The sequence below is a fragment of the Xenopus laevis genome, chromosome 8S (genome assembly GCF_017654675.1).
Source record: "Xenopus laevis strain J_2021 chromosome 8S, Xenopus_laevis_v10.1, whole genome shotgun sequence".
Taxonomy (NCBI): Eukaryota; Metazoa; Chordata; class Amphibia; order Anura; family Pipidae; genus Xenopus; species Xenopus laevis.
The window spans coordinates 39,406,781-39,428,497 of NC_054386.1; the positions used below are offsets into that span (position 1 = coordinate 39,406,781).

The 21,717-nt window shown below is 41.6% G+C and overlaps 2 long non-coding RNA genes across 3 annotated transcripts in view; one reads left to right on the plus strand and one right to left on the minus strand.

The window, feature by feature from the left end:
• LOC121397564 overlaps positions 1-6,206 on the minus strand; it is a 39,321-nt gene extending 33,115 nt beyond the window's left edge. The window contains exon 1 of the long non-coding RNA XR_005963757.1: positions 4,378-6,206. This is a non-coding gene — a long non-coding RNA (uncharacterized LOC121397564). The remainder of the gene's footprint in view (positions 1-4,377) is intronic.
• A 15-nt stretch (positions 6,207-6,221) lies between these two features.
• The window catches only part of LOC108700013, a 30,886-nt gene continuing 15,390 nt past the window's right edge, over positions 6,222-21,717 (plus strand). Inside the window, exons 1-5 of one of the 2 annotated variants that reach the window (XR_005963755.1) lie at positions 6,222-6,439; positions 14,747-14,847; positions 14,981-15,087; positions 15,183-15,344; positions 15,492-17,010. This is a non-coding gene — a long non-coding RNA (uncharacterized LOC108700013). Of the gene's footprint in view, positions 6,440-14,746; positions 14,848-14,980; positions 15,088-15,182; positions 15,345-15,491; positions 17,011-21,717 lie in introns of those variants that run through there. The other variant, XR_005963756.1, reaches the window with a different exon arrangement.

Genomic DNA, 21,717 nt, shown 5'->3' on the forward strand with positions numbered 1-21,717 from the left:
CCCTACAAATTAGGCATTAAAAAAATTTTGCTTGCCAGATTATTTTACACTCTTCAGTCACCTGCCTAATTTGGCAGCTCTGTGTTATAAACTGTCACTGAATTTTGCATACAACATCCCATAATAACAATGCATGGACATACCTAGCAGCATACATAATTGAAAATGTGCCTATTTGCTGGATTTTTTTACAATAGACAATATAGTTATTTGACAAAAAGCAAAAAAATTTTTACCAAACGCATAAAATCAGATTTTTAAAAATTGACAGTTATAAACTGTCACTAGACTTTGCACACAACATCCCATAATAACAACATCCCATAATAACAACAATGCATGGACATATGTACCAGCATACATAATTAAAAATGTGCCTATTTGCTGGATTTTTTACAATAGACAATATAGTTATTTTACAAAAAGCAAAAAAAAAAGATTTCAAACGCATAAGATCAGATTTTTAAAAATTGACAGTTATAAACTGTCACTAGACGTTGCACACAACATCCCATAATAACAATATCTCATAATAACAACAATGCATGGACATATGTACCAGCATACATAATTAAAAATGTAAATGGAAGGCAAGATCCCAAGGTTCTGCAGTTCACTCCCTTTGCCGGTATATGACCTGTTCTCCCTCAGATCGACCAAAATGCAAACAACCTTTTCTTCAATTGAAGATATACCAGCGCTAAAAGCTCAGGGTAGACACAAGAAAGAAATGCAAACACAATATAGTGTAGTAGTTTTTAAATCGAATGAAATATATAACCACTTGTGTAAAAACTTCTTTAATAGATTAAAAAGATAATCTATTAAAGAAGTTTTTACACGATTTTAGCATATGCTTTTTAGAAACCTGGAGCTTACCAAGACTGGGATAAAGGATTTTATTACATGCTGGTGATAATTTTAAACGTCTGTAAGTACCCACTGCCCCACATACTCACCAAGAATAGGACAAAGGATTTTATTATATGCGGGTGATATTTATAAACGTCTGTAAGTACCCACTGCCCCACACAGGAGGTGGCCACACTATTTATCAAAAGCACGGAAAAATGGCCTTTTAACCCCTTGGTGGAAGACCCCAAAACCACATCGTTTAACTACCGCACAAGTGGTTATATATTTCATTCGATTTAAAAACTACTACACTATATTGTGTTTGCATTTCTTTCTTGTGTCTACCCTGAGCTTTTAGCGCTGGTATATCTTCAATTGAAGAAAAGGTTGTTTATAATTAAAAATGTGCCTATTTGCTTGGTTTTTTACAATAGACAATATAGTTATTTTACAAAAAGCAAAAAAAAAAAAATATTTCAAACGCATAAGATCAGATTATTAAAAATTGACAGTTATAAACTGTCACTAGACGTTGCACACAACATCCCATAATAACAACAACGCATGGACATACCAAACCAACCCTCCTATTCTGACATCCATAAATGGAAAATCTAAGTTCAAAACATGCATTTTCAAAATAGAAGCTGCTGCAAAAGCACAATATGCCAGCTCTGTAGCAGTTATAAACTGTCACTAGACTTTGCACACAAAATCCCATAATAACAACATCCCATAATAACACCAATGCATGGACATATGTACCAGCATACATAATTAAAAATGTGCCTATTTGCTGGATTTTTTACAATAGACAATATAGTTATTTTACAAAAAGCAAAAAAAAAAGATTTCAAACGCATAAGATCAGATTTTTAAAAATTGACAGTTATAAACTGTCACTAGACGTTGCACACAACATCCCATAATAACAACATCTCATAATAACAACAATGCATGGACATATGTACCAGCATACATAATTAAAAATGTGCCTATTTGCTGGGTTTTTTACAATAGACAATATAGTTATTTTACAAAAAGCAAAAAAAAAAAAAAATATTTCAAACGCATAAGATCAGATTATTAAAAATTGACAGTTATAAACTGTCACTAGACGTTGCACACAACATCCCATAATAACAACAACGCATGGACATACCAAACCAACCCTCCTATTCTGACATCCATAAATGGAAAATCTAAGTTCAAAACATGCATTTTCAAAATAGAAGCTGCTGCAAAAGCACAATATGGCAGCTCTGTAGCAGTTATAAACTGTCACTAGACTTTGCACACAAAATCCCATAATAACAACATCCCATAATAACACCAATGCATGGACATATGTACCAGCATACATAATTAAAAATGTGCCTATTTGCTGGATTTTTTACAATAGACAATATAGTTATTTACAAAAAGCAAAAAAAAAAGATTTCAAACGCATAAGATCAGATTTTTAAAAATTGACAGTTATAAACTGTCACTAGACGTTGCACACAACATCCCATAATAACAACATCTCATAATAACAACAATGCATGGACATATGTACCAGCATACATAATTAAAAATGTGCCTATTTGCTGGGTTTTTTACAATAGACAATATAGTTATTTTACAAAAAGCAAAAAAAAAAAAAATATTTCAAACGCATAAGATCAGATTATTAAAAATTGACAGTTATAAACTGTCACTAGACGTTGCACACAACATCCCATAATAACAACAACGCATGGACATACCAAACCAACCCTCCTATTCTGACATCCATAAATGGAAAATCTAAGTTCAAAACATGCATTTTCAAAATAGAAGCTGCTGCAAAAGCACAATATGGCAGCTCTGTAGCAGTTATAAACTGTCACTAGACTTTGCACACAAAATCCCATAATAACAACATCCCATAATAACACCAATGCATGGACATATGTACCAGCATACATAATTAAAAATGTGCCTATTTGCTGGATTTTTTACAATAGACAATATAGTTATTTTACAAAAAGCAAAAAAAAAAGATTTCAAACGCATAAGATCAGATTTTTAAAAATTGACAGTTATAAACTGTCACTAGACGTTGCACACAACATCCCATAATAACAACATCTCATAATAACAACAATGCATGGACATATGTACCAGCATACATAATTAAAAATGTGCCTATTTGCTGGGTTTTTTACAATAGACAATATAGTTATTTTACAAAAAGCAAAAAAAAAAAAATATTTCAAACGCATAAGATCAGATTATTAAAAATTGACAGTTATAAACTGTCACTAGACGTTGCACACAACATCCCATAATAACAACAACGCATGGACATACCAAACCAACCCTCCTATTCTGACATCCATAAATGGAAAATCTAAGTTCAAAACATGCATTTTCAAAATAGAAGCTGCTGCAAAAGCACAATATGGCAGCTCTGTAGCAGTTATAAACTGTCACTAGACTTTGCACACAACATCCCATAATAACAACATCCCATAATAACACCAATGCATGGACATATGTTCCAGCAAACATAATTGAAAATGTGCCTATTTGCTGGATTTTTCACAATAGACAATATAGTTATTTAACAAGAAGCAAAAAAAAAAAAACTTACCAAACGCATAAAATCTGTTTTTTAAAATTGCAACGTACTTGCTTCACACCCCTGCCCATTCATATCTTCTAGAGGTTTTCAAAATATATTGCTCTTCTTACAAAACCTTATATTTCCTTTCTTTTCCATCTCTTTTAGCAAGGTTTGAGGGCATGGATCCAAACTAGCTGAAACAAATTTATTTGCCAGTCCCTCTTACACTGTTCACACACCTACTCAATATGGCCGCTCTGTGGCAGTTATAAACTGTCACTAGACTTTGCACACAAAATCCCATAATAACCACATCCCAAAATAACACCAATGCATGGACATATGTACCAGCATACATAATTGAAAATGTGCCTATTTGCTGGATTTTTCACAATAGACAATATAGTCATTTAACAAGAAGTAAAAAAAAAATTCAAACGCAGAAAATCAGATTTTTAAAAATTGACAGTTATAAACTGTCACTAGACTTTGCACGCAACATCCCATGGACATATGTATCAGAATACTTAATTAAAAATTAGCCTATTTGCTGAATTCTCCCATTTCTCTAATTAAATGGCTTTATATTGCCCATCGGTAACAGTACCTATCCTTATAACAATAACCAAGAACTCTGAGGTTTATATGCTTTATGTATTTAGTTATCAAACTAACCCTCCTATTCACTAAAAAATGAAGATTTACTGCAGAAAATGGAAAAAACGATTCTTTTTCAACATATGTTGTCAAAAAAAGCTGTAACAAACTCTCAATACAATCGAGTTAATTAATTAACAAGATCACCATTTGCATGAAATGAGCATTTAAAATTGCATCTTACTTGTTTCCCTCTGCTGCCTGCTCGTCTGCTTTCATGATTTTTTTCACAGAGACCTCTCTTTGCTCCCCAGTGTTTTCCCCTTGTTCCCTACCTTTGTCATCTTCTCTCTTTCATCTCCTTCTTCCAATTTTGGACGTGTCAGGTCAGGTCCAAAAGCGCAGAGGAAATCACCTGTTCTTCGGCTGATCGTCTCACCTAACTGACAGAAAAACGGCAGTTATCTGGGTCATGTGACCATGGAGCATGTGACCAGGGCTATGTGTGTGTGATTCTCTACAGTTGAAATACTTGGATATTTCTAATCCAGGCTGCACACTGTTAATCAGCAGGTACATACCCCCCTTCCAAGCCACGGCTCACACTCCCGGCATCTCAGCAGAAAGTTCCCAGGAAGTCTCTTAATAAATACATTTGAGCCCTGGGTCTAGAGTTGTGTTTCCCTCAGGCTTCCCCCCTTCCTGCAGCTCACACCATATTGTCTGGGAGTCCCCTGGGGAAGTAGTGAGGCCACTGCCAGTGTCTGCATCTATTGCCGATACCCTACCAGACTAACTCAGCGCAACAAGTGCAATTAGTGAAATGATTGAGACCTACTTCCTGTCATTCGGCGCGATGGCTCGGGGACATTTCCACATGTTCCTCAGCTGCTCGTCTCGGCTACTGAAGATGGATGTAGGCAGCAGCCGCATCACGTTTTCCTCATAACTCCATCGCGTAAGAAATTCCAAAGCAGCAGCGTGACGTGCAGTTACTTACTAATCATTGCTTTGCCATTACATTGGGAATGTGTTGAGATTACAGCCTGAGCTAATAACGGTCTCCCTTAGTTACACCTGTACCATAGAGTTTGACAGCGGGACAGGATTCTTTCATGTCACTAACAGTAGAGTCACGTCACACGTACTCCAGCTTCTGATTGGACAGAGATAACGGGACTAGTACCCTAAATTCTCATTGGCTACCCGCAGTGAATCCAACAAGTGGCTGAGTCTGGCTGCTGCACCAGGGCACAGGTTCCTGCCCCAGCGCTGCCATGAATTCCCCGGCACTGCAGGACTGTGTGCGGGAGGGGGATTCAATAGAACCACCGGGACATGCGGGTCAATTTTGTATTGCCTGGGCACCAACATACTCTCCTGCTTTTTAGCGGGAGCCGCTGTGATACAAGTTAAGCTCCGCCCAGGGACACGCTCATTGGTGGGGCTGTGGCGTGCTAGTGTTTTGCTGGCCTAATATGGGAAGCTGTCTCTGTGTGTGGGAACTGTACAAGTGATGATTAGAACCTGTGACTTACACTAATTATGGTTCTTAGCGTATGAGGGAAAGAACTCCTTCTCTCCCCCCTCTGAAAGCAGCATCAGTAGTTTGATCAGTAGAAAAGCTCCGTTGTTGTTTCACAGTAGCTCCTCTCCTTCTGCAGCTCCCCCTCCCCTTTCACTAACCATGTGGAAATAAAGGTGGACTGAACTTTCCTGCCACATATAAGTCTGTATGCGAGTAGTGAGACACGTGAGTATCAGATAAGCAGCAAAATCAAACTGGAGCAGCTACACTCATGTGTCTCACTACTCGCATACAGACTTATATGTGTCAGGAAAGTTCAGTCCACCTTTATTTCCACATGGTTAGTGAAAGGGGAGGGGGAGCTGCAGAAGGAGAGGAGCTACTGTGAAACAACGGAGCTTTTCTACTGATCAAACTACTGATGCTGCTTTCAGAGGGGGGTGCTGGCTCCAGGGGCAGGGCTGCTTTAATAAGTGGGCAGCTGCCCAGGGCACACTTATTTTGAGGGCCCATGGCTGACTTGTCATTTTTTTGCCTTTATTTATTTATTAAATAAGTACTTAGTGCTGGCTCCCTCCCCTGGCCGATCCACTTACATTTCGCACCCCCCCCCACCCGGTGAAGTGGAAACGGCCAGAGGAGGAAAGCAAGCCCTGCCTGCGATTGCCTCAGTCTGCAGAGAGGGAGCCGGAAGAGGAGTAGAGTGGTGCGTCACACGCAGTTGTCTCGCTTGTCTGTAGCTGCTGCTCAAGTTCAGCAAATCCTCCTGATGTCGGCGCTTGTTGTACCCAGCTGTCACACTCGCACATCATGACGCTGCCCGGCCCCAGGCTCTCCAGGAATCCACCAGGCACCTTCACTGAATCTAGGTGAGAGTGCGTCAATGTGTTCATCTGCTTGTCTCTTTTCCTGCTGTGGTTTCTGGCCTGGGGGTATCTATACATGGATTTGTCCCTTGCCATCCTGCTGTGGGTTCTGGGAGATATATATATATATATATATATATATATATATATATCTCAAACAGGGGAAAGTTGTGCTCACCACTATTTTTTAAAACCATTAGGCTGGGGTGCAATGAGGGTGTGACCACAAAATACATATAGTCAACTACAAGAGTCCTCTGCACTCAAACCCATTATCAATATATTTAAGACAGAGACATTTTGTGCATACTGCTACTAAAAAATGCCTTACCCTTTAAACAACACAGGGATTGTTTGTCCATATATTGCAATATATTTAAGCTGGCCAACTACGTCAAAGTCAAGTTTGGGAGTTTTACTTTGAAAGCAGCTAGTAAGTTGCAGGTAAAACTTAGTCCCTTTGTAAAATGTATAATTAAGCAATTGAATTCTTAATGAATCAGATGAAAATTAAGCGTAGGACTGGCCAGATATGGGATGACTTTGACGTAGTTGGCCAGCTTAAATATATTGCAATATATGGACAAACAATCCCTGTGTTGTTTAAAGGGTAAGGCATTTTTTAGTAGCAGTATGCACAAAATGTCTCTGTCTTAAATATATTGATAATGGGTTGAGTGCAGAGGACTCTTGTAGTTGACTATATGTATTTTGTGGTCACACCCTCATTGCACCCCCGCCTAATGGTTTTAAAAAATAGTGGTGAGCACAACTTTCCCCTGTTTGTTATAGTTATACAGGAGCAGTGACCAGCTCCATGTTGTAGCTCCCACCCCTCCCAGCTATAGTCAGGTGATCCCACTGGTGTCTAATAAAAGGGCAGCCAAGTTTGGGAGTTTTACTTTGAAAGCAGCTAGTAAGTTGCAGGTAAAACTTGGTCCCTTTGTAAAATGTATAATTAAGCAATTGAATTCTTAATGAATCAGATGAAAATTAAGCGTAGGACTGGCCAGATATGGGATGACTTTGACGTAGTTGGCCAGCTTAAATATGTTGCAATATATGGACAAACAATCCCTGTGTTGTTTAAAGGGTAAGGCATTTTTTAGTAGCAGTATGCACAAAATGTCTCTGTCTTAAATATATTGATAATGGGTTGAGTGCAGAGGACCTCAGATATATAGAGAGATAGAGAGAGAGAGAGATATAGATATATATATGGAATTGCCCCATGCCATCCTTCTAGGGGGTATCTATACATGGAATAGCCCCTTGCCATCCTGCCATGGGTTCTGGGCTGGTAATTTTTACATGGATTTATCCCTTGCCGTTCTGCTGTGGGTTCTTGGGGGGGGGGGGGGTATTTTTACATGCATTTGCCCCTTGCCATCTTGCTGGGGGTATTTGTACATGGCATTGCCTCATGGCATTGCCATGGGTGGTATTAATACATGCAATTGCCCCTTGCCATCTTGCTGTTGGTTCTGGGGAGTATCTATACATGTATTTGCCACTTGCCATCCTGCTGTGGGTTCTGGGGGGGTATTTTTACATTGATTTGCCCCTTGCCATCCTTTTGTGGGTTCTGGGGGGTATCTATACATGGAATTGCCCCGTGCCATCCTTCTGGGGGATATTTATACATGGAATAGCCCCTTGCCATCCTGCTGTGGGTTCTGGGGGTATTTGTACATGGCATTGCCCCTTGCCATCCTTTTGGGGGTATTAATACATGCAATTGTCCCTTGCCATCTTGCTGTGGGTTCTGGAGGCTATCTATACATGGATTTGCCCCGTGCCAACTTGCTGTGGGTTCGGGGGGGGTATCTATACATGGAATTGCCCTGTGACATCCTTCTGGGGGATATTTATACATGGAATAGCCCCTTGCCATCCTGCTGTGGGTTCTGGGGGGTATCTATACATGCATTTGACCCTTGCCATCCTGCTGTGGGTTCTGGGAGGTATTTATATGGAATTGCCCCATGCCATCCTTTTGGGAGTATTAATACATGCAATTGCCCCTTGCCATCTTGCTGTGGGTTCTGGGGGGTATCTATACATGGATTTGCCATCTTGCTGTGGGTTCTGGGGGGGTATCTATACATGGAATTGCCCCATGCCATCCTTCTGGGGGATATTTATACATGGAATAGCTCCTTGCCATCCTGTTGTGGGTGGTATTCATACATGCAATAGCCCCTTGTCATCCTGATGTGGGTTCTGGGGGGTATCTATACATGGAATTGCCCCATGCCATCCTTTATACATGGAATAGCCCCTTGCCATCCTGCCGTGGGTTCTGGGGGTTATCTATACATGCATTTGCCCCTTGCCATCCTGCTGTTGGTTCTGGGTGGTATTCATACATGCAATAGCCCCTTGTCATCCTGATGTAGGTTCTGGGGGTATCTATACAAGGAATTGCCCCATGCCATCCTTTATACATGGAATAGCCCCTTGCCATCCTGCCGTGGGTTCTGGGGGTTATCTATACATGCATTTGCCCCTTGCTATCCTGCTGTGGGTTCTGGGGGATATTTATACATGCAATAGCCCCTTGCCATCTTGCTGTGGGTTCTGGGGGGTATCTATACATGGAATTGCCCCATGCCATCCTTCCGTGGGTTCTGGGGGTTATCTATACATGCATTTGCCCCTTGCTATCCTGCTGTGGGTTCTGGGGGTATTTCTACATGGCATTGCCCCTTGACATCCTGCTGTGGGTTCTGGGGGGTATCTATACATGTAATTGCTCTTTGCCATCCTTCTGGGGGGGTATATATACATGGAATAGCCCCTTGCCATGGGTTCTGGGCTGGTATTTTTACATGGATTTGATCCATGCCATCCTGCTGTGGGTATTTCTACATGGCATTGCCCCTTGCCATCATTTTGGGGGTATTAATACATGCAATTATCCATTACCATCTTGCTGTGGGTTCTGGGGGGTATCTATACATGCATTTGCCCCTTGCCATCCTGCTGTGGGTTCTGGGAGGTATTTATGTATGGAATTGCCCCTTGCCATCCTTTTGGGGGTATTAATACATGAAATTGCTGTGGGTTCTGGGGGCTATCTATAAATGGAATTGCCCCATGCTATCCTGCTGTGGGTTCCGGGGGTATTAGTACATGGCATTGCCCCTTGCCATCCTTTTAGGGGTATTAATACATACAATTGCCCCTTGCCGTTCTGCTGTGGGTTCTGTGGGGTATCTTTACATGCATTTGCCCCTTGCCATCTTGCTGGGGGTATTTGTACATGGCATTGCCTCATGGCATTGCCATGGGTGGTATTGATACATGCAATTGCCCCTTGCCATCTTGCTGTTGATTCTGGGGAGTATCTATACATGGATTTGCCACTTGCCATCCTGCTGTGGGTTCCTGGGGGGTATTTTTACATTGATTTGCCCCTTGCCATCCTTTTGTGGGTTCTGGGGGGTATCTATACATGGAATTGCCCCGTGCCATCCTTCTGGGGAATATTTATACATGGAATAGCCCCTTGCCATCCTTCTGTGGATTCTGGGGGGTATCTGTACATGGAATTGCCCCATGTCATCCTTCTGGGGGATATTTATACATGGAATAGCCCCTTGCCATCCTTTTGTGGGTTCTGGGGGTATTTGTACATGGCATTGCCCCTTGCCATCCTTTTGGGGGTATTAATACATGCAATTGCCCCTTGCCATCTTGCTGTGGGTTCTGGGGGCCATCTATACATGGATTTGCCCCGTGCCAACTTGCTGTGGGTTCGGTGGGGGGGTATCTATACATTGAATTGCCCCGTGCCATCCTTCTGGGGGATATTTATACATGGAATAGCCCCTTGCCATCCTGCTGTGGGTTCTTGGGGGTATCTATACATGCATTTGCCCCTTGCCATCCTGCTGTGGGTTCTGGGGGGTATTTAGACATGGAATTGCCCCATGCCATCCTGCTGTGGGTTCTGGGGGTATTTGTACATGGCAATGTCCCTTGCCATCCTTTTGGGGGTATTACTACATGCAATTATCCCTTGCCATCTTGCTGTGGGTTCTGTGGGGTATCTATACATGGAATTGCCCCATGCCATTCTTTTGGGAGTTATTTATACATGGAATAGCCCCTTGCCAACCTGCCGTGGGTTCTCGGGGGTATCTATACATGCATTTGACCCTTGCCATCCTGCTGTGGGTTCTGGGAGGTATTTATATATGGAATTGCCCCATGCCATCCTTTTGGGGGTATTTATACATGCAATTGTTCCTTGCCATCTTGCTGAGGGTTCTGGGGGGTATCTATACATGGATTTGCCCCTTGCAATCTTGCTGTGGGTTCTGGGGGGGTATCTATACATGGAATTGCCCCGTGCCATCCTTCTGGGGGATATTTATACATGGAATAGCTCCTTTCCATCCTGCGGTGGGTTCTGGGGGTTATCTATTCATGCATTTGCCCCTTGCCATCCTGCTGTGGGTTCTGGGGGGTATCTATACATGGAATTGCCCAATGCCATCCTTTATACATGGAATAGGCCCTTGCCATCCTGCTGTGGGTTCTGGGGGGTATTTAGACATGGAATTGCCCCATGCCATCCTGCTGTGGGTTCTGGGGGGTATCTATACATGGAATTGCCCCATGCCATTCTTTTGGGGGTTATTTATATATGGAATAGCCCCTTGCCATCCTGCCGTGGGTTCTGGGGGGTATCTATACATGCATTTGACCCTTGCCATCCTGCTGTGGGTTCTGGGAGGTATTTATATATGGAATTGCCCCATGCCATCCTTTTGGGGGTATTAATACATGCAATTGCCCCTTGCCATCTTGCTGTGGGTTCTGGGGGGTATCTATACATTGATTTGTCATCTTGCTGTGGGTTCTGGGGGTATCTATACATGGATTTGCCCCTTGCCATCTTGCTGTGGGTTCTGGGGGGGTATCTATACATGGAATTGCCCCATGCCATCCTTCTGGGGGATATTTATACATGGAATAGCTCCTTGCCATCCTGCCGTGGGTTCTGGGGGTTATCTATACATGCATTTGCCCCTTGCCATCCTTCTGTGGGTTTTGGGTGGTATTAATACATGCAATAGCCCCATGCCATCCTGATCTGGGTTCTGGGGGGTATCTATACATGGAATTGCCCCATGCCATCCTTTATACATGGAATAGCCCCTTGCCATCCTGCCGTGGGTTCTGGGGGTTATCTATACATGCATTTGCCCCTTGCTATCGTGCTGTTGGTTCTGAGGGGTATCTATACATGCATTTGCCCCTTGCCATCCTGCTGTGGGTTCTGGGTGGTATTGATACATGCAATAGCCCCTTGCCATCTTGCTGTGGGTTCTGGGGTGTATCCATACATGGAATTGCCCCATGCCATCCTTCCGTGGGTTCTGGGGGTTATCTATAAATGCATTTGCCCCTTGCTATCCTGCTGTGGGTTCTGGGGGTATTTGTACATGGCATTGCCCCATGCCATCCTTTTGCGGGTATCGATACATGGCATTGCCCCTTGACATCCTGCTGTGGGTTCTGGGGGGTATCTATACATGGAATTGCTCTTTGCCATCCTTCTGGGGGGTATCTATACATGGAATAGCCCCTTGCCATGCTGCCATGGGTTCTGGGCTGGTATTTTTACATGGATTTGCTCCATGCCATCCTGCTGTGGGTATTTCTACATGGCATTGCCCCTTGCCATCCTTTTGGGGTATTAATACATGCAATTATCCCTTACCATCTTGCTGTGGGTTCTGGGGGGTATCTATACATGCATTTGCCCCTTGCCATCCTGCTGTGGGTTCTGGGAGGTATTTATGTATGGAATTGCCCCTTGCCATCCTTTTGGGGGTATTAATACATGAAATTGCCATTTGCTGTGGGTTCTGGGGGCTATCTATAAATGGAATTGCCCCATGCCCTCCTGCTGTGGGTTCAGGGGGTATTAGTACATGGCATTGCCCCTTGCCATCCTTTTAGGGGTATTAATACATGCAATTGCCGTTCTGCTGTGGGTTCTGTGGGGTATCTTTACATGGAATTGCCCCTTGCCATACTGCTGTGGGTTCTGGGGGGGGGGTATTTTTACATGCATTTGCCCCTTGCCATCTTGTTGGGGGTATTTGTACATAGCATTGCCATGGTTGGTATTAATACATGCAATTGCCCCTTGCCATCCTGCTGTGGGTTCTGGGGAGTATCTATACATGGATTTGCCACTTGCCATCCTGCTGTGGGTTCCTGGAGGGGGGTATTTTTACATGGATTTGCCCCTTGCCACCCTGCTGTGTGTTCTGGGGGTATTTGTACATGGCATTGCCGCATGCCATCCTTTTAGGGGTATTAATACATGCAATTGCCCCGTGCCATCCTGCTTTAGGGTTCTGTGGGTATCTATACATGGTATTGCCCCTTGCCATACTGTTGTGGGTTCTGGGGGTATCTATACATGGAATTGCCCCTTGCCATACTGCTGTGGGTTCTTGGGGGGGGGGGGTTTATCTATACATGCATTTGCCCCTTGCCATCCTGCTATGGATTCTGGGGGTATTTATACATGGAATTGCCCCTTGCCATCTTGCTGTGGGTTCTGGGGTATTTATACATGGAATAGCCCCTTACCATCCTGCTGTCCGTTCTGGGGGGTAGTTTTACATGGATTTGCCCCTTGCCATCCTGCTGTGGGTTCTGGGAGTATTTATACATGGCATTGCCCCTTGCCATCCTTCTGGGGGGTATTTATACATGAAATTGCACCTTGCCATCCTGCTGTGAATTCTATGGTTATTTATGCATGGAACTGCTACTGTGTTCGTCCTTCAGTTTTTATAGTTTTTAATTTATTTGACTTCTCTTTCTGACCTGGCTTTCAAATGGGGGTCACGGAGTAAAAATTTTTTTTTGCCTACCAGTCTTGAACTGCAATGTTCACTCACATTTAGCTACCTACTGCCTGGTAGTATCCATAGTGAAACCTGCAAAGGGTTCTGCCAGGGAGTTTGTAGGAGGCTGTATAATAAGTTTGGACCATTACTTATTATGCACCTTCAGGTCTATAGATTTAAGTAGCATTGGTTTCTATTAAACTGGAGCCAGTTTGCAAATCCCCATGTGCTGGGTTTATTTATTTATTTTTAATCCATAGATCTCAATATGGATAGCATTCCCAGAGAGGTGTATGATGCATTACAGAGTGCCATGGAGAAACTGCAGGTGAGTAATCCCAGCCTACATGCTGGTCCGGCACAAATATTCATTGCATGTGCTTGTTCCAGTTCCTTGAGTATGTAACGCCTGAATACATTTGGCACTGTATGGTGACTGTATACGGAGTATGGTGCAGTAAGATTTTCTTCATCCAAGAGCTGAATATGTACAAATGACCATGTGCTTTTGATATGCATAATATTCTGTTACATAGCAATATTCATTGCAGAGCCAGTTGAACATATATTGTCATGTGTACATCACAGTTTTATGTGTTGTGTTACCTATGCAGCTAACTTGTTTGCTTTATTGTGTGGGAACTGTCAATTTATGCTCCTATAGTCCTCCAGGGATATAAGATTCTCAGCCACGATGAGTAAGTCCCTCTTGGATTTAAATAAATACTTACTCAAATCGAGCCTGGCCCCAAAGTTCCCCCTGGGCCTGACTTGAACCAAACAGATTCTCTCAGTAAATTAACCAGACAGCTTTATTTGAGGTATACATTAATACAGAGTATTACAATACAGAGTATTAAATAATAGCTCACATGCCCTGAAAGCTCGTGAGGATGTTGGGGGACAATAAGCAATACAACAGATGACCATTTTAACTATTTCTTCTTCCATGGGGCTGATCCAGAGGCCTCCAATCATCATTCTTGGTTTAACATAACTATGTCACTATTTCCATCTAGGGACAGACTCAGTCTCAGTACAATAGCCAAATAAGGTGTAACTACTGTGTCAGCAGAGTGTCCGGAATGGTATCTATGCTGTAGTTTTTGAGACGATGTGTCTTTCTTGTCCTTGCACTATCAATACTTGTGACATGAGACAACAGATGTATTCCTTGTTCTGTGCAAACATTCTACATTCTAATAACAGAATGGCCTTTAACCTTGAGCTTCTTCTACAACACAGCAATTCTGTATTTAGTGTTGTGTTCTATAATCTTTGATAATAACCACTTATGGCTTAAATCTAAAACTGATATCTACAGGAACTTCAGGTCATCAGACACCCTGTGCACTAGTTGGCTTTTGGTGTTTTTTGTAGCATTGGTGTTTTTTGTAGCATTTGCTTGCTGACCATATTCTTCTTTTAGCTTCGGTTTACAGACTTGATGCAAGAGAGAGTGGAGCTGAAGGAGCATGTAGAAGAGCTGGAGCATCGATGTATTCAGCTGTCAGGAGAAACACACTATTGGTAAATTCTAGTGCTAATTGATGGTTGAATAGAAATAAAAATATTGCTAAGGCTGTAATGATGTTAGGTCCTACCTGATAGCGCTTCAGTAATTGAAGGGCTCAACTAAAACTAACATTTGTGCATTCTGAAGGTGAATACATTGCACTTTATCAGAACCAGAGAGCCATACTGAAGCAGCGTCACAAGGAAATGGAGGAGTACATTAGCTGACTGGCTCAGGACAAAGAGGAGATGAAGGTGGGTGTTATGCTAGCAGTGTCTGAGAAGATACATGTGAGAGTCCATTTTCCTCAGGACAAATAGTTGAATTATGCAGTCTTTCTGATTTGTAGGCTAAGCTGCTAGAATTGCAAGTTTTGGTCATGCGACTGGTAACTGAGCACAATGAATGGTACAGGAGGTACAGGAGGTACAGGCAACCCAGGGTCCCCAGACAGGGTCAGAAGAGTTCCCAGCAGAAAACCCTATGGAACTTGAAGGAAAAGAGAATGGAGGTAAGCCAGGGGCAACAGAGGTTTCTGTTTAGCCAGGAGACAACAGAGAGTGAGCTCTAGTACTGTAGAGGGATATTGCTTCTATCTCGCTTATCCTAACTCCTATTCCTACATCATTTTATCTAATCACATTTTGCCTCATTGTAGCCCTGGAGGAAGTCGGCTTAGAAGAGGATGGGAGACGGGAAGTACAGTCATTGCTTCATTTGGCAGCTCCTCAGGAACGACTAAACCCCTGGATCAGAAGACCCAACCACTAAACAAATTATGCATGAGATACAGATTCCCCAGGAATGGCCTGGTGCCCTGCTGCAGAATCCATGCATCCCCTTTTTCTACCGTGCTGACTAAAATGACTAGGTCCGAATTATGGTGATTTGAGGGAGAAGTTGACAGATGCATCCCTCCTTTTCCCATGCCAACGCCTGCTTGTGCTGGGATTCATTTTCTCCAAGGACACATTAGAAACCATTGCTTTGGGATGGGGGAGTGCTGGAGATTGGCAATTAATGGGATGGATGTGGAGAACTGTTGCCTTTCTGTACTGAATTTTGGGTCCCATAGTGAAGTATTGTATTCCACCCAAGGGAACCCCTGTATTGCACAGGCCAATGGGTTATACCATTCAGTGCAGATTTGTTTCCACACTAGTTTAAAGCTGCTATTTTCACCTGCTACCTTTGGGGGAGGGGGCTCAACCCCATCCACTTGAATAGTCAGTCTTATTTCTGGATTTTTACATATCTGAAGCACTAATGTTTGATATGATGTTGACCACAAGAAGAATGGTGGTTTAGAAATGAGGTGGAAGGTTATACTGTTAGGGGAAGGCTGTTCAGGCAGAACAAAAGAGATATGACCATGTTGATTGTTCTCTGTTCATTCTCAGATAATAAGTAATCCTTTGGGGAAAAATGTGTTATTCTAGAACTTTGGGTAAAGGCAGGTGATTGACGTTGCTTGTAAGTATGCAGTCCAAGGAATCTCTTCTCTTGCATTGCGTTGATCTCATACACATGGGAAGAGTTTTTTTTAACAGCTGCAAAAGTTAAGGATTAAGGATTTTTTAGCTCAAAATGGTCAATGAAAGATATAAGTTAAAGTGCAGATTGTTATAGAAGTTGTATCCAACCTCAAGTCTTTCTAGGGGAAATTCCTGAATGAAACTGATATATCTACGGTCGACTGAACCCAGTACATTGTCGGACACATTGTGCAGCTCTGCAGCCTGAACTGGTATCATTACAATCAGTCCGGCTTCATACAAGGCATATGGAGGTTGTTTTTAAATAAGGAGTAGCAGAAGACTTAGACCTAAGCAGTGGATAAAAATGATATACTGACGAGCATTACATGAGCAGAAGCATATTTATTTTATATTTGAAAGTAGTACACATTGAGGTTTTGAGGAATTTGCACCTTGCCCTTCTCTCTGCTTAAAGGGCCATATGACCGTGCACAATGTCTCAGTGTCCTGGTTAATTTTTCACTTTAACTTTTTTAGATTTCATGATGTTGGCAGTTTTTTAATTCATGCATATAACTTGAATGTGTAACTTTTTGTGCCTCCTGTTGTTTGACCCATGCAAAACTGCAAAAGCTTAAAGGATCAGTAACATCAATTTTTAAAAAAAAATAAAAAATTGGTTAGTATAGAACGAAAAAACCCCACAAAGACACATTAAACTTTTAAATCGCTAAGTCTTTAGTATTCAAAAATAACTTACCCAAACTGCGATTGAGCTCCTCTTCAGAAAAGGCGACACGGCCACAATCCATCATGCGGCGCTCGATTTCTCCTCCCTAGCTATCTCCTATAAGGAAAGCAGGGAGGAGAAATCGAACGGCGCACAACGGATCACCGGATTGCCTTTTCTGAAGAGGAGCGAGCGCAAGTGGAGTTTCGGTTAGTTATTTCTTAATAAAGTTAGCAATTTAAAAGTTTGTCCTTTGGTTTTTTTTTTTTGGTTTTTTTTAAAAAAGTCGAAAAATCATTCGACTATACGACCATTCGATAGTCTTAAGTACTGTCTCTTTAAAAAATTCTTCGACCCCCCCCCCTAGTTCGCCACCTAAAACTTACCGAGGCCGTTCGATTGAACGATTATTCCTTTGATCGTTCGATCATAGGAATAGCGCTAAATCCTTCGAATATAAAAGTCGAAGGATTTCAATTCGGCAGTCGAATATCAAGGGTTGATTAACCCTCGATATTCGACCCTAGGTAAATCTGCCCCCACATAAACCCAATAGGCTGGTTTTGCCTCCTAGAAGGATTTAAGTATATCTTAGTTGGGATCAAGGTACTGTTTTATTATTACAGAGACAAAGGAAATCATTTTTAAAAATTTGGATTATTTGGATACAATGGAGTCTATGGGAGACATCCTTTACATGGAGCTTTCTGGATAACAGATCCCATACCTGTAATGATGTATTTTGGATGATTGGTACTGTACATAACACTTATCACATTAATATATTGATCAAATATCACAGTGGAGCAAAATTCAGAGCTTCAGGAAGCCTATCCCACTCCAATGTCTTGCACATCTAGGGGTAGATTTACTAAGCTCGAGTGTCGAATGCAAAAATATTTGAATTTCAAAGTGTTTTTTGGGTACTTTGACCATCGAATTGATCAAATCGAATGATTCAAAGTAAAAATCGTTCGACTATTCGACCATTCGATAATCGAAGTAATGTCTCTTAAAAAAACTTTGACTTCATACTTGGCCACATTAAAGCTACCGAAGTACAATGTTAGCCTAAGGGGACCTTCCAGAGCACTATTCTAAGTTTTTTTTTTTTTGTTTTTTTTTTTTGTTTTTTTGTTTTTTTTTTTGTTTTTTTTTTAATTCTAAGCTTTTTTTGATTGAATAAAAATCATTCGATCGTTTGCTTAAAATCGTTCGATTCAAAGGATTTTATCGTTCGATGGAATGATTTTTGTTCGAACGTTTTGTGTTAAAATCCTTCGAATTCTAAAGATTTTACTTTGAGGGTCGAATTCGAGGGTTTTTTAACACTTGAAATTTGACCCTTGATAAATCTGCCCCCTAATGTGCAACATTTCTAGCTATTTATTTAGTTGGGCTTTAGTTCTCCTTTAAAGCAAAACAAATAATTAATTAGATCAATTACCGTGAACTCTGAGCAATTTTGCAAAAATGTTTGTCTCCTTTAACCGCAAGAGTTGGCCTTTATCCAGGCATAACCCTTTTTTTTTTTTTCTAACACCCCATACCGACTTGGTTTCAGATGTATTTAGCGATGTTCAAACGCCTGTTACTATTCCTTTGCATTCCTTTGAATTGCCCGTTTTGAATGGTCTGCCGCATGGGGGCAACAGACTTGTGTTTATAATTTAGTACTTTCAATTGGAGGAAAGGAGAAAATGTTCTCCTTGATCCAATGGGTGTTTCTATTGTGCCACAGAAAGTTAACGGGGTCCCTGAATCCCCCCTGAACTGAATTGTTGAAGTGTTCCCTGTACATAGTGTACGTGTGTAACATTTTGTATATTCTCCAGCAGCGTTTTTGGCTGCGGGCTAATGGTATACTGTATTATAAAATGATGGAGCTTCTATAGAAGCGGGTCTGTCAGCTGATCAGAAAATTATTCATAGTGGGGAGGGGGTTCTAATTTATTGGGTGTTATCACAGGTCAGGGGAGCTACACTTTCCATTCTGTTTATCTTCTTTGAAATATGTTATTCTTTCTGAATAAATATATATTCAGTAAATCAAACTATGGCTTCTTTGACATTTATTATCTCAAGATTTAAGTGACTTCTTCTGCTTAATAAAAACCAATGACCACTTATGGTAAAGAATACAAGCCTTGTTCATTGTTCCCTAGGAAATGATTGTGTTTTACCTGGAAGTCTATTGGTTCAGTCCCGGTATTACAAGGCTTGGTGGAAATGATCTGCTATCGTTTCAGTACATGTAATTTATTTGAGGTGTCAGGAGATGCAAGCTTAGAAGGTAGGTCCAGCATTTGTTTAATCTGGGTATGATGTGTAGCATAGTAAATGGCAGGTATGTTGTGTTTACATAGGGGGTCCATAGCAACACAGCTCTGCTTTGTTTTTCCCTAGCTTCCATAAAGGCATTCTTGATTCTGCAAGCAGCGTCAGGGTTGTATTAATATCTGGCGCATTTTGGGAGCAACTCATAAGTTGTTGGGTTTTTGACCTGTTGGAATAATAAAACACCTTCTTTATAACCGGAGTGCCGCTTTTCCATCCTCTTGCATAGCCGATTACAGTGGGAACGCTGATGCCTTAGCACCCGGTATATCTAAATGTAGCTGCACTAATTTAAACACACGGGGTAAGTCTGGATCGGCCAAAACTTTTTCTACTTTGTATCAATCTCTATTCATCATAAATTGGCCTCAACCTTCCTTGTAATATAGCATATCTTGCCTGTATAGCTGTAAGCCCCATGTCTTGTGTCTGGTGTACTCTAAGCCTTGCCCAGTATTGATATTTAACTACTATACAGGCATAGCTGCTTTAGGTTACTATTCCTTGTTTGCAAATAGCCTTAAAGGAAGATTCCAGTATAAAAATAAAAACTGGATAAATAGATAGGCCAGGCATGTCCAAAGTCAGGCCCCGGGGGCCAATTGTGGCCCGTTTTAAAATATACACACCGGCCCTCGGCCTCCATCATGAAATTAATAATATTGTGGCCCGCCAGCACAGTGCAATCGGGAATTACGTAGACGTGATTAGTAAATTGATCTGTCACTTGGTCTATACTGCTGCCTGTGTGCTGAAGGTGTTGGCAATAGACATGTACTGGCACATAGGGCTGAAGGTGCAATAGACGTACTGACAGTACAGTGAACTAAAGACGTATATGAGATCGGTGCGACGGTACGTGTCTATTGCTAACACCTTCAGCACACAGGCCGCAATATAGACCAAGTGGCAGATCATTTCACTAATCATGTGCCCTAATATTACGGCTTCGATTTCTTGTTTCAATGAGGCGCGGAGAAAAAATATAAATGTTGCCTCCAAGCCACAAATTGAAAAATAAGCACCTGCTTTGAGGCTACTGGGAGCAACATCCAAGGGGTTGGTGAGCAACATATTGCTGATATACATACTGTATCTGAACATTGTTGTCTTTTAACCTCTTAAGGAATAGTGCACCTTTAATTTAACTTGTATTATGTTATAGAATGGACAATTCTTAGCAACTTTTACATTGGTCTTCATTTTTTATTTTGTATAGTTTTCAAATTATTTGCTCTCTTTTTCTGACTTAAACCACTGCTTGGTTGCTAGGGTAATGTAGACCCTAGCAACCAGATTGGTGCTGGAATTCTAAACGGGAGAGTTGAACAAGATATTTTAATTTAATGTTGTTATGGCCATTCCAGTTTCTTTTTTATAAGACAAATGTTAATTTTGATATTTAATTGTGGCTGCTATTCTGTATGGGGGGGGTCCTCAAGATGGTTTCCTGGTGGGCCCCTCAGGGCAACACTGCTTGGTGGGGCATGAAGCCGGTCTGATCAGGGTGAATTCGTTGCAGTATCACTAATTGAAGCATATTGGCTAGTATTTTAGCAAATATCTTTACATCTGAAATTAATAAAGATATGGGACAGTATGATTTACATCGGTCAGGAGGCTTGCCAAACTTTAGGATGAGAGTAACATAAGCATCATAACAAGAATTAGGCAGGTCATTTGGCACAGTAATTCCATTGAATAGCTCTACCAATCAGGGAGTTAATATTTCCGCGTATTTCTTGTACCACTATGGGGATCCCATCAGATCCAGGTGTTTTACCCAAAGGGAATGTATTAATTGCCTCTAACTTCATCAGCCGAAATGTCTTTATCCAGCTGTATTACCATGTCAGGGAGCACCTCTGGGAAGTTATTCAAGTACTCATCAAGTCCTTCCATTGAGTCCTCTGGTATGTTTTCTGAAAGTATTGCCTAAAATGTTCAGTTACCTGTGCATGTTCTTTAAGTATATTGGTCCCATCAATCACCCTAATTATAGTTCTGGGGACCTCTCCCATGGCTAGCAGAGCCAGCGGTTTCCCATGTTTGTCGCCCTTATTGTACCAGATTGCGATCACGTTAAGTCTGCTTCCGCACTAGCTAGCTTGCTTTGTGCAAGTTAAAGGGCCTGATCATTCTCCTGCCGGGCTGATTTTATTAAGGAGATACTGTATATGCACCTCTAACAAGGCTTTTCCAGCATCCCATACTACTTGGCCTGCTGCAGTGCCTTGATTTACTGTATGCCCCAATATTGTGTTAACTGAGAGGGGAATCGCTCACCTACTTTCGGATTAGTTCTCCACTTAGGGAGCAGTCTCCACTGTCCCGTGTGA